The following is a 12,171-nucleotide window of genomic DNA, read 5'->3' on the forward strand; positions in this document are numbered from 1 at the left end:
GAAATCAATTAACTTAACGGAAACATTAATCGACTGTCCAAAAATATGCGAACCTTACGATTTATGAACTTCATCCTGGATTTGTAAAATGTCGGAAGTGGAAGTTTGGCCACACGAAACACTCGTGTACTGCGAAACGTTTTACCTAATAGTATGTCGTAGTATCGACCTCAAGGATGCTCCGTGCTCCGTTCTATTTTGTCATGTCGACTTGTAATTATGAGACCATTTGCACTAACCATTCGTGACAAAACACGAATTTTTATGGTTTTTTTTAAAATTAAATTAAAATTTTAAATTTAATAATTTTAAGCTTAGAAAAAATTAAAAAACTTAAATTTTTAGGCATTTTAATGAGTCATATTTATCTAACTGCCGATCGAGTGCGATTAATTATTAAGTCATTTATTCTATGTAATCAAAATAAAACTCGCATCGATTTACGCTTCAGTCGGCACCTCGGACAGAAGGTGGCGCGTCGCCTAGAAGGACAATGTATCTATTCGATCGAATTTTTTGCGTTTTCACCCCCCATTTGGATTACGTAATAACTTACCTGAGCTGGCGTAATTTTGAGCACAGCCAGCGCTGTTTGTAAAGGAAGTCTGGATAGAACCTGTGAGCTGTTCATTGCATTCTATTCATAATGTACTCTGCAAAAAAACTCGATCGTTCCTAGAAGTTCGTGTCTACTTTGATCATTAGTACTGCCTCGATCCATAGAAACGTTAGCTTAGCAAACGCTTAAAAAATGATAATATCATCGACATAGATCGTGTGCCCCCACTGGACCTGTTTTGTAATAAAACTAGGTTGGTCCTATTCTCCGTATTCGAATTGGCCTCCGGGATATATGTCAGTGACGTTCGCACTCCGAATTGGCCTAGCTGACACAATCTAAAAATGACCAGCTTATTGACCTTCTTTGTGAGCAGTTGTTACGTTGATAAGCAGGCCATCGGCTGACATCAAATAGACGTTCGTAGGTTGCCTTAGGCCAAATCACAAACAAGCGTCCACTTATCGACACATTAAAATGCAACACTGTGAGTGTTAATTACTAGAGCAAACGTCGCAACTAACGGTCCGCGACCACCAGGCTTCAGTGTACGTAATAAAACTGTCGTATGGTTGCGCGTTCTGCAGCGCATCATACGTTATACGTTAAATCTTCATTTTCCGGAGACGCGTAAGATGCGGTAAAATATATCTTAGGTATCATCATGCGGCACCAAACATTGCAACACCTTCGCTGAGCAGTCTCTTCGCCCAAACACAGTAACTCTGAAAGCTTAAATATTTAAAGTTACGTTGTTATTACGGCGCAGTGATGGTTTTGTATGTGCATAATAAACGTGACGGTAGCACCATTCGTTTGTTCTATTTCTCCATAAAGAGAAAGAGTCAAGAGTCGATAGCAAATTTCAATTTATTCCGTCAGATTTTGATCGGCCGACTTCGTGGAGAGAGGTACATTTTTCTACCCTATCTAGGACCGTTTTCTATCAGCCACATATAGAACAAATAATAACGCTATTGTACAACACTGTTTCTATATTTCGACGTCCTCAATAGATGGTTCTTGCGCTTAAATTACAGCCTAGATAAAATTAGATGCCCCTAATCAGAGACTAATGCTATTTACTGTATACATTAATATGCGTTATTTTTGGCGCGTAATTTGATTGACATAAATTGAAACATTGAGCTCTAAATGTAGCTGGTACCTTCAATATTTTGGCAAGCGTCTAAGTACGATGCGGTACTCGTTGAGGTACCGACAAATGAATCACTTTATTATGTGGCTGATTGAACTTCTGAACCATTTATGCAAGATGACTTCAATGAAAGCTGCTATATTTGATGCTAGCGTTGACTAATTGAAGTAAGAACAGCATTGACGAACGTCGTAAAAACGTGTGGAAACAGTAGACGAACAATTAGTTAGGATTAGCGTTTTATATCGTGCGGATCACTCCGATACTAGTTATTTATACGAGGCCTCTAGGAAAAGCTGTAGAAATCTATGCTCATTTAGTGGAAAGGATTTAATCAATAATTCGAAAGGCCCTTATTTTAATAAAATGCTTAGTTAATCATCGCCGTGTAAAAATGGACCGGTTCAGTAGTTACTTGCAGATCTTACAATTATAAATAAAAAATCTCTATATGGATTTTGAGATACAAAAAACACTCGGTCTGTCATAGTCAGCCTAGAGCTAAAGCAGTGATTTCTGACACGTGAACGGCAGACAGTTACAGAATTAAATATCAGATACAATACATTCATAATATATATGGCATATAATCGCACATTTCACATGTATTTGAGAGCAAATTATGTATAAATCGTTGAGACTGCCCACTCCGTGTCCGCTCTGTCTTACAGCAGCCAGACTATAGCCCTACACAAATGCAATTCCTGAAACTTTTATGTCGTGAAGCGTTTACAATAACAGGTCAGACTCAGGCCTCATTAACCCAGTTAATAAGCGGTGTGCTATTAGATAAAGGCTGGCGACAAATAAGTCAAGCTTCACAGAGTCAGTGATGTGTTTTAATGTTGAAGCGGTTGAGTTAACCAGGCTTTAGCTAACCAGAAAAGAATGATGGTAATAATTATTCTAGACCGTAATAATTTGTGCAGGAAACAGGGTACATTGATGTAAAGGCGTCTGCTCGTATGTCTACTTGTGTTAGCAGACGAATGATCTCGCTAGTCTTAATGGAGAGATGAAAACAGAATGCACGCTAATTGCGGTTGCGATATGTTAGCATGCTGAATCTCTTCAGGAGGCCCGCTTTGATTATTAGTGCCTAAGAATATGCTGGACCCTTTCTGAATTTACAAAAACTCGTGTGAAGTGAGTCAAAGATTTGGAGTTTATTCTCCTTATTTACTTACTCTAGCTGAACACAAAGTGGATATCGCCAAAAGATACACTCCTTTGCGGCCTTAGAGTTGGAGCAATGTGTGTGCGTACTTTCAGCTCAGGCCAGTGTACGGCTTTTTTCTATGGCCTCCTTTAAGCAGTCGCAAGTCATTTCTAGTGTCCGCTTCTATGTCATCCTCCTTCGTTCACGCGATCTTTTCGAGCTGGCGCGAAAATGACTTGTGTTTAGTTCCTGATCGTTAAAGGCTACAGCACGAGTCGGGTTGTCATCAGATTCGATGTTAGAAGAACAAGCTTTATTGTCACGGTGTACAGCTCTAGCCAATTAAAGTCAATAGGTTACGAAGCGGAACCCGAGTGCAGTCAACTACGCGAGCAGTGCTGCTATGGAAACACTTTAATATAAATATAAATTATTCACGTCATTTGCGGTCGTCGCAGTTGCAGAACAGGCATGACGTTAAAGCAGAAAGCGCTTATTGCCGGCAAAATCAGAAAAAAAGTAGTAGTAGCAGCTGAAATATTTCCCCCTTTGTGCAGCCGAGAAAGAGACACGAGGCATGACAACATGAAGCACCATCTGAAAACATATGATATTGACAAAGCTCTATCTGGCACAAAACAGACAAGCAGCGAACCTATGTGACAATGTGTGAGGACCTCTGGCACAGGTCTGACACCTACCTGCAAGTTTATTAGTAAGTACATTAGTATATTCTTTTATGTACTTCAATGCGAGTGCGGTATTCTCCTAAAAAAAAAAACAAGAAATTCTGGGCGTATTCCGTAGGAAAATTAGTCCGGTTGGTTATCGCATGCCCAACATTGGGTGAAGAATTACCGAGCAGCTATCACCATTTGATTTTGTAATGAACGATACTGCAGATGTACAACATCCGCTTCCACTTATCTTCAACCATGGTCCACTTGTTTCTTGAATAGCATCTTCCGATTGTTTGTGAAGATTTCTAATACCCTCATAAGAGATTTCGACAAACGGCTTTAAAAATAAAATTGTAATTTATTTACATTAGAACTTTTTTCTAAAATAGACGTTGTGACCTTGTTTTCGTTGAACTAATCGATAAGAATTTATCAATTTCCACTATTTGTTTAGCCTCATTTGTCTGCAGCGTGCAATCTCTAGCAGTCTAATATTCAAAAAAAAATACAAATTTCGCTGCATTAATTCATCAGCGGTGATCTAAATATGGAACCTCTGAGTAAATTGTGTTATTTTCGAAATTCGTTTCTTATATGGCCTACCTATCTGCACTAGAAAAGCCTGTAGTTAGACTTACTTCACCAAAGAGTGCTCCTGTAACAAACACCTATTTCTAACTTGAGCGTCAATTGCGGCCGTATACTCGAATAATGCGCTAGCTATAGTTAATAAAAAATACATATGTACGTTTCTTTTCCTATATCTCCTCACTGTTCGAAGACACTCCCTATATTTAGCCCGTAACGCTTCATTTCAGCTCTGAACGCAGAACTTATAGTATTTACTCTTCGGCTCGACCACTTGGACCCGCCTTTGAATGTTTTCACGAATACACTTTTTGTCTCACTTGAAAATCGACAAAAGGTGTTTACTTAGCACAATTTTGTACGAAAACTTCACTCAGATTCAACCACACCAGACGGTTAATAAAAACTGCATGTACTCAAATAGTGTGTTCCAATCACAGCTCCACATCTTCTCTAAATAAAGCAGATATTAAGAGATATAAGATACATAAGACGATAGGAAAGCAAGGTTTCAACTCAATAACTATCGTCTTGCCCCTAGCTGACGGGTTTCTCTAGGTTAAAATGACTAGCAGTTGAATAAATTCATTTTACATTAGAGATTTTGACTAAAACTAGACGATAGGGTATTACAAAGCTGTTAAAATTGGGAAAGCTGCGAAACAATGACGACATTGTGCGTCGCTCATAAAGCTGTGCTCTGATCTACCTGTCAACCTTGAAATCCTATGCACAACGCAAGTTTTAAGTATGACCCGAATCATGATCTGCAATAAGATGCGGATTATTAGTAATGTTATGTTTGTCGTATGCTGTATGAATTGCTTTTTGTAACACCCGCTCCTAGGTGCATATACAATTCAGTGTATGTAACCGCGTCGCCATGTTACGTCTGGTCTGACACGTTCACCTAAACATTTAATAAGTTACTGTTAACGTTTGTAACCCTGAAAGATAAACAGAAGCTTTAGTTACTGTCCTTATTCGTGTTCTGTAACAATTTGCGAGACGAACCCGTGGATGACAAACAAGACCCTGCTGTTTTTCGTATAGGGCAAAAATGGCCACATCTCACGCACTACGCGGATGTTCCCTTTACAGATTGCTACCCTCTCTGTTGTAATTAGTCGCTTATTACTGATCAGTTCGTCGTAAGTTTTTTGTCTCAGACTGCTGGGCTTTTTTCCGTGTTCTTACATTTCTCGCATCCATGCGAACTTACAGCCTATTGGAATATATGAAAGACAACATGAACTTGTTTTGATGAAATTCGCATTTCTTCCCCTTCAAGGCTACAGGTGACGTTGTTTAGTGCTTCATTCACGCGTTAGCTGCCGTCTGTTCCACGCGTCCTAGTACGCATGCATATTACTGGGTGTCTACGTATGTGTTTGTACTTGTGTTTGAAGATATTAAGAACTAACCGTAGGTACGTAGAAGTGTACACATGTCCAGCAGCGTAGAGCTTACCAGCGACATCGAAGATTACATGTTGACCGCGAAGATGATAGGCGTGGCCGGCCACAGGTCATCCTCTGCCCTGCACAGGCAAGAATTGGAGGATTCCTTTGGTAATAGTTTTACTTACTGCGAAAATAGAACTGTGGCCTAACCCTGAGGATCGGAGGGTGAGAGAAGACGTTTTGGAGTATTGTCTAACTATACCAATATTAAGAGGCACTATTTACTATAGCCTGAAGAAAGCGTTAAGGAGGATAATACAAATAATCGCATTGGTTATCTTGCTCATCATCACCACGCCGATGATAGCAGAAGAGGTTAAAAACAAAAATGTTAGTTGAATAATAGCCAAAATACAGCTTTACAGACTGTTTCATAGGGAATCTTCAATAAATTATGATAAGCATCGATAATGCTGGTAAAACCATTGTAGAGGGGGGCCGTTGTTCGAGGCTAAGAAATCCTTCGGTTGATTGCAGTTGATGCTAAGGAATGGCGACTGATGAATTTCGCTGCAGCAGCGCATTTCCCTATAACCCATATACATGATCTTATAGTTGTTTGGACTCAACTGGGTCATCATCATAGAATATAACATACCGCGACTCTTCTGCGTCTTTTAACAATGTTACGCAAGTCAAATAGGCGACCTTCTTCCGCTGCACCCATGAGTATATTGTTAGACTCCAGTTCACCCAAGTAACACAAATGGGTGCACTGGGCATTATGGGCTTTTGATAATAAAATTCTCGTCTACCTCTTTTGTTGCTGCTACTACTAACATCACCACAGCTCCTAAAGCATCAGAACAGCGTTTTTTTTTTTACTTTAAACTGGCCGCAGCAGCGCACGGGCGACGAATGAATTGGATTAACAAGATGAATGTTTTCATCTGGAGCAGATACTTGAAAGAAACATCAGCTCTATACATGATCTACACGGCCGATGCTTTTTTTTATCTGTCGTTTTCCTCAGTAAATAGTTTGACAGTACGTACTCTAGACTTTATGCTTTTTGCTTCGGTATTTCTTCTGTAGGATCTCTTCGGTGGTGTTCTCGTTGTTACAATATTGTTCTAACAGAGAGAGCAATATATATTTTACTGGAAAAATATAATGTGTAGGCAAGGCATAATCTCGTGCGCTAAGAAGCTTATTGACTTTTTTTTTTTTTTTTTTTTGTTGACTCGTATCGTTTTGTCTTAAAGCTTTTATTGAACCTCATTAAATCCAATCTTGTTTTCTGCCTTAGATTAGCGGTTTTACATTGAGTGCCGTGAATTTCTGTTCACTGACAAAAAAACTGTTCTAGCATCACCAAAAGCCGTTTGGTTAGAACATCCTAAAAATAGAAACGGTAGACACGAATGATCCATCTCCATGATCCTATCGGGACGAACATCTTTTTTGAGTCTCTTTTGTTATTAATTACCCTTAATTATTATTACCAGTAATTAATCTAAGTTATTTAACTTATGCAGCCCTTAAATAAAACCAGGCTGATCGGATATGTCTAAAATAAGGAGCAGAGGTCTCACTTTTGCTGATTTTTATTGACTCTGGTATCTACCTTAAGGTACCTGCTAACGCGTAATTCATTTAACCGGTGCCATTCCTAAATGTTGGCTCATTTCTGTGGACGTATGAAGAGACATTAAAAAAAAAAAAACATTCAAGAGCGTATCTCTAACCAATTTGTGGTCATGGAATATATCGTAAAACGTTTCGGAGATGAACGAAGACTCACGTTATGAAGATCACAGCTTGAAACCGAGCTGTGGGGGGAACGGGGAGGGGATTCGACAAAATGTTTTATACTCCCAAAGCGTAGTAACAAGCGATACGCTAGAGAATAAGGTCTTTACAATCAACTGTTCTGCGCACGTTAGCGTATTTCATGCACGGAACGTTTTTTTTTTTTAATGTTTCGCCGCTTATGTCGATAGTTTAGCTTCACCAATATAACACTATGCAGAAAGAATAATAGGTTACATATATATTGGTCCGACCGAAACACTCAAACTAGTGACGTTTGACTTGTAGCTAAAGGCTTAATCGTCTAGGCCAGATTTTTACTAGACCTAAAACTCGAGCACGTGTTTAACTGACCAAGCATTATTTTTGTCAATTTTTACTGAAGACCTGTTGTCTACTTCATTCGACGCCGCATTGAGCACGCCTAGTATAATTTTGTGCAATGACTATTATAGCGACATTTACTGGCACCGAGAAAAATACCTCGTGGGTCCTAGTAACGAGAATACACTTAACAGTGCCATAATCATCTTAATTTCACGTGTTCCATCCACTCCTGGAGATATTCGTTGCCACTGGATTGTGAGGCCCGACTATCAGAGGCTTTTCATATGAAGCTAGTTAGATAACCGAACAACTCATGTCTAAACCTAACCATAACCTGTTGATACCTGGATGGATGCCTGAAAATAAATGGGCGCTCACATAAACATATAGAACACAGTTTTCTAATCACTTCTCCGACAACATACCCTGTCAAGCGACCAAGCTATATAGACGTTACTGCTCCTGTATCACAAGAAATTAGCAGCGTTGAGGGGCAAGGCTCCCACCGAAACGCGTGCATCCATAGCATACCGCAAATACATTTAATTTTCAACTACACAATAGAATTTCAACATTATTTGGCTATAGCTAGTCATTGAGGACGTGAGATAGACTCACTTAGGATGACCATACGTCTGAATAAGTTGTATTGTAAACAAATTAAACTGATTATTGGAAAAGCTAGCGTATTAAATATAAGACGTATTACTCTTCCTAGCTTTTCATTGATAATTGTCTACAGATCAGTGGCAGGTGGTAAATTCTTCCGTCCAACTTACGGCATATATTCAATAAAGAAAATTCTTTATTCATACATTTTTCTATATGAGTCAAATGTATGTTACCTTACTCTGACTGCCATAAAAACAGTACCACACTTAGAATTACAATGTTTAAGCAGCTTTCAATGAACTTTTATTAGGTATGCTCTAGTTCTGTTCTTAGCAGATGCAGTGATAGTACTGAAAAAAAGATTCAAGGGGTAGTGTTTTTTAATGTTGGCGCATTTACTAAGAATTAGTCTTAAACAATAGTGACTAATGTCATAATTTTGAATAAATCCCATACTGTGCACTCCCACGTGCAAGTTATTTCCTTGTTGCTTAAGTAGAGTATATATATATATTCGATAGCAAAAACACAAAATTTTCTTTCCGTTCAAAGGTCAGTTGTACTTTAAAAAAATCGTTTTTAGACATTTTTTTCGTAAAATAATAGGAAGCTTAGCAATAAGGTAGAAAATAGCTTTATATGAAATATTCTATATTGTAAGGACGAGTATTTCAAAATTCATATAGAAGCAATGACTTCAAAACTTGGCCTTTTCTAGATCGTTCTGAGGGGTAAGTTTAAAATATTAGTATCTATTTGCTCTCAGCAACGTTATACGGCCATAGTCGAAAGTTTAATGGATCCCTGAAGGTGATAGAAAGAAGCGGCCGAGATGAGCATTATATCACGAGGTTGTTTGGGTTCCCGTACGAAGCGTTTTGCGTCTTCATCAACCTGTTCTCGCTTCTTCCACTGGAGCCGAAACCTCTAGAACGTTTTTTACACGTTGTCTATCTCCGGCAACGTAATACGTTCCCCTAACATGAGAATCATTTCACGAATGGCTACGCCGACTGCCAAGGTACTTTGAATTTTCCGTCAAGCGCCAACGCTTCCGTCAAAACCTACGCATCTGTTTTCAATGGGATTGTACAAACATGTCTACAAGATCGTTCACACACAAACACACGTTATAAATACGTCCGTTTTCCAGACTGAACTGTTCTGATTTTACATATATCAGGTGGATAGCGAGCTTCTTGGATAGTATTTTGTACAAGCAGGGTTACAATGTGCGCCTTGATATCTATACGCCTTGTCGATAAGCGCAAATATATCAGCGGGCAAATATTGCGCGATCTGAGCAAACAATGACAAGAGCACCTAAGAGACTTACGGAGCCTCATTCAGTTTACTTATGTGAGTTACTCACAGAAACAGACACGCTCGGCATGCCCGCTCTACCAACGGGTTTCTATGAAGTAAAACACGTCTATGAAAATCACCGAAGACCTCCGTTTTTCAAACGATCTGCTAAGTGTGTCAATGGAATAGATGGCCTAGCACTTGCAGGATGATCTTATAGTGAGTGAACATATTGAGTCACCATATTGGTTTTTGTAGTAAAATCAATTAAGGCCAGATTGTACAGTTTAAGCAGCAAATCTCTCAACATTTCTATCCGATAAAAGCTTGCAGCCCTGGACCGCAGGTCGCTTCTAGCAAACTCATTCCTAATTGCTTAGGTGTCCAGTGGAAGCTTCGAATGAGTGGAATGAATTCGAATTCGTAATCAGTAAGGATAAGATACCGAACAGCCCTGTTAAACGTGTACTATATTCAATGGGAACACAGCTTTATCGAAAAGTCATTTATGCCGACAGCTGTAAATAAATTGGTTTCCGCTGCAGTAGAAAACAATGGTGAGATTTTGTGTCTGGTGATACGTGCTAGCGCCGACGTGTTATCCTAGCGTAAAGGGTAGCATCTTCCTTTTCATTCAGAAATCACCATTAGCAAGGAATCGATACCGGTCGGGTTTATCAATGCGTAACTTTAAGATTTATATAAACCTACTGAACTTTCAGTGCACCCTATGGATGCCTACATCTACCTTGCATGCACTAAACATACTAGGATCAGGATAGTTAAATAACAAGTTATATCTAGTCACGCCAATGTTTCGCTGCATAATACTCGATAGTGTATGTATAAATGTACTACATATGCATACTCGATGTCACACAAATTAGAAAGGGAAAACTAGAAGCCTAACGAGACAGCTCTCTAAATGAGCATAGTCAACGTGAGATATGATACATTATTGCGGATGAATCACATATGCCTCGAGAATACGATTTTTTTTTGCCGAAAATTTATACCCTTTCAACTTTAGGAGATAGTGTATTTAGGGTGAGATATTATTATATCACACACTTGTTGTCATCACAAGACCAGTTCAATTGGCGTTCAGTGAAATTGTATAATGAACTTAATAAAATAGGTGGATTCTAAGTTAAGTTAGTTTTAAATGAACGAATAAATACGAGGACTGTGTTGGCGCATACGCGTCAATACGTCCTACAGCCAAACGACTCATCGTTCGCGACGCGGGCAAATAGTCTAACCTCATTTGAACTAAAATACATCCCGGAGCCACACCTATTCTCTATTTTATACAACTATAGTGTATTTCAATTGCCATGATAAGTGTATTTTCTAACTGATTTTAGAAAGTCAGCTGACGCTCGGCTAAACTTGGCGTTTCCTTCAATCCACTGGGTGGACTTATGAAATAAAGTTCAAGTTAGAAACCTCACACTCATACACATCGCTCACACTTTCAGGCTAGTTTATTTGTCTATGTATTATTCAGAAAGGAATAGAACATAGCCACTAAGCTTAATACTTACAGAATCTCTAAATTTATACGAACGAACGATTCCTTCGATGTATTTGTCTCCTAAACAGAGTTCATCAGCATAAAAATTGTTCCTTTATTGATTGTCCTGAAAGTAGGTTCATAATATTTACGCTCAGTGTCAGCTACAGCCAAGATATCGTAGATCTGTCAGAAAACTAGGAATATGCAGCCAGGAAAAAGGATTTTTTGAAATAAAAAGTAAATAGAGGGAGGAAGCTTTTGCAACTACACAGAGTTCCCGCCGGACACAGTGCATCTGGCACCTATTAGATTATTATTAATTGCTGCTATATTAGTTTCCCTATGATAATAGCCATCATGACTAAATCCAGTATCCATGACTAGATCTGGAGAAACCCCACACATTTACTGTGTATGCCCACATGGACAGGTAGGCATTCAGAATTCCACAAGAAAGGAACCGCGAAACGAGACCCAATTTCCATGTTACTATCGAAATCTATAAGAATATTTTTATTATGTATGTACATGCAATTGTTACAGGCGTCACGGGACAGCCATGGATTCAGCCTAATGGTTCAGATACTAGCCTTCGATCCCAAGGATAGCTGCGAGGTTATAAAGGATCGCTCGACTAAATATAACGCAACCCGAAGTTTGCTATGGGATGATAGGTTGTTTAATAAAGTGTCTGTTAATCTGGCTTAAAAAGTGGCCTTTTCTTTCGCTCCTCCGAGGGTTTCACCTACTTTTGAGAAATTACACGGCAAGGTTCGAGCCTATATCTATTGCCACATTGGGTTTCAATAGGCGTACATCCGCTGACTTTCCGTACAACTTTGAGCTCAATCTCGTCCGTGTGTCATTTATAGCGCTGCTCGTTCTATCCTCTGCAGCGAATATCACCCTTTGCTTGACACTGTGCCTCTTTCCGTCACAGAGCTCACAGCGCTCAAACAAGAAATTCAACTCTTAATTGCGTAAAGTTACGTAGTAGTTTTTACTCGGTCTATGCCCTGCTGACATGTCATATTAACGTTGTTCCTAT

The 12,171-nt window shown here is 39.1% G+C and overlaps 1 long non-coding RNA gene across 1 annotated transcript; it reads left to right on the forward strand.

The window, feature by feature from the left end:
* Positions 1 to 3,212: 3,212 nt before the first annotated feature.
* On the forward strand, positions 3,213 to 11,834 carry LOC147758254 (uncharacterized). The gene is made up of 2 exons (XR_015327644.1): positions 3,213 to 3,592; positions 11,667 to 11,834. It is a non-coding gene; the product is annotated as an uncharacterized LOC147758254 (long non-coding RNA).
* The last annotated feature ends 337 nt before the right edge of the window (positions 11,835 to 12,171 follow it).

This window comes from Varroa destructor, unplaced genomic scaffold (genome assembly GCF_002443255.2).
Source record: "Varroa destructor unplaced genomic scaffold, Vdes_3.0 BEIS01000001.1, whole genome shotgun sequence".
In the NCBI taxonomy this organism is placed as follows: Eukaryota; Metazoa; Arthropoda; class Arachnida; order Mesostigmata; family Varroidae; genus Varroa; species Varroa destructor.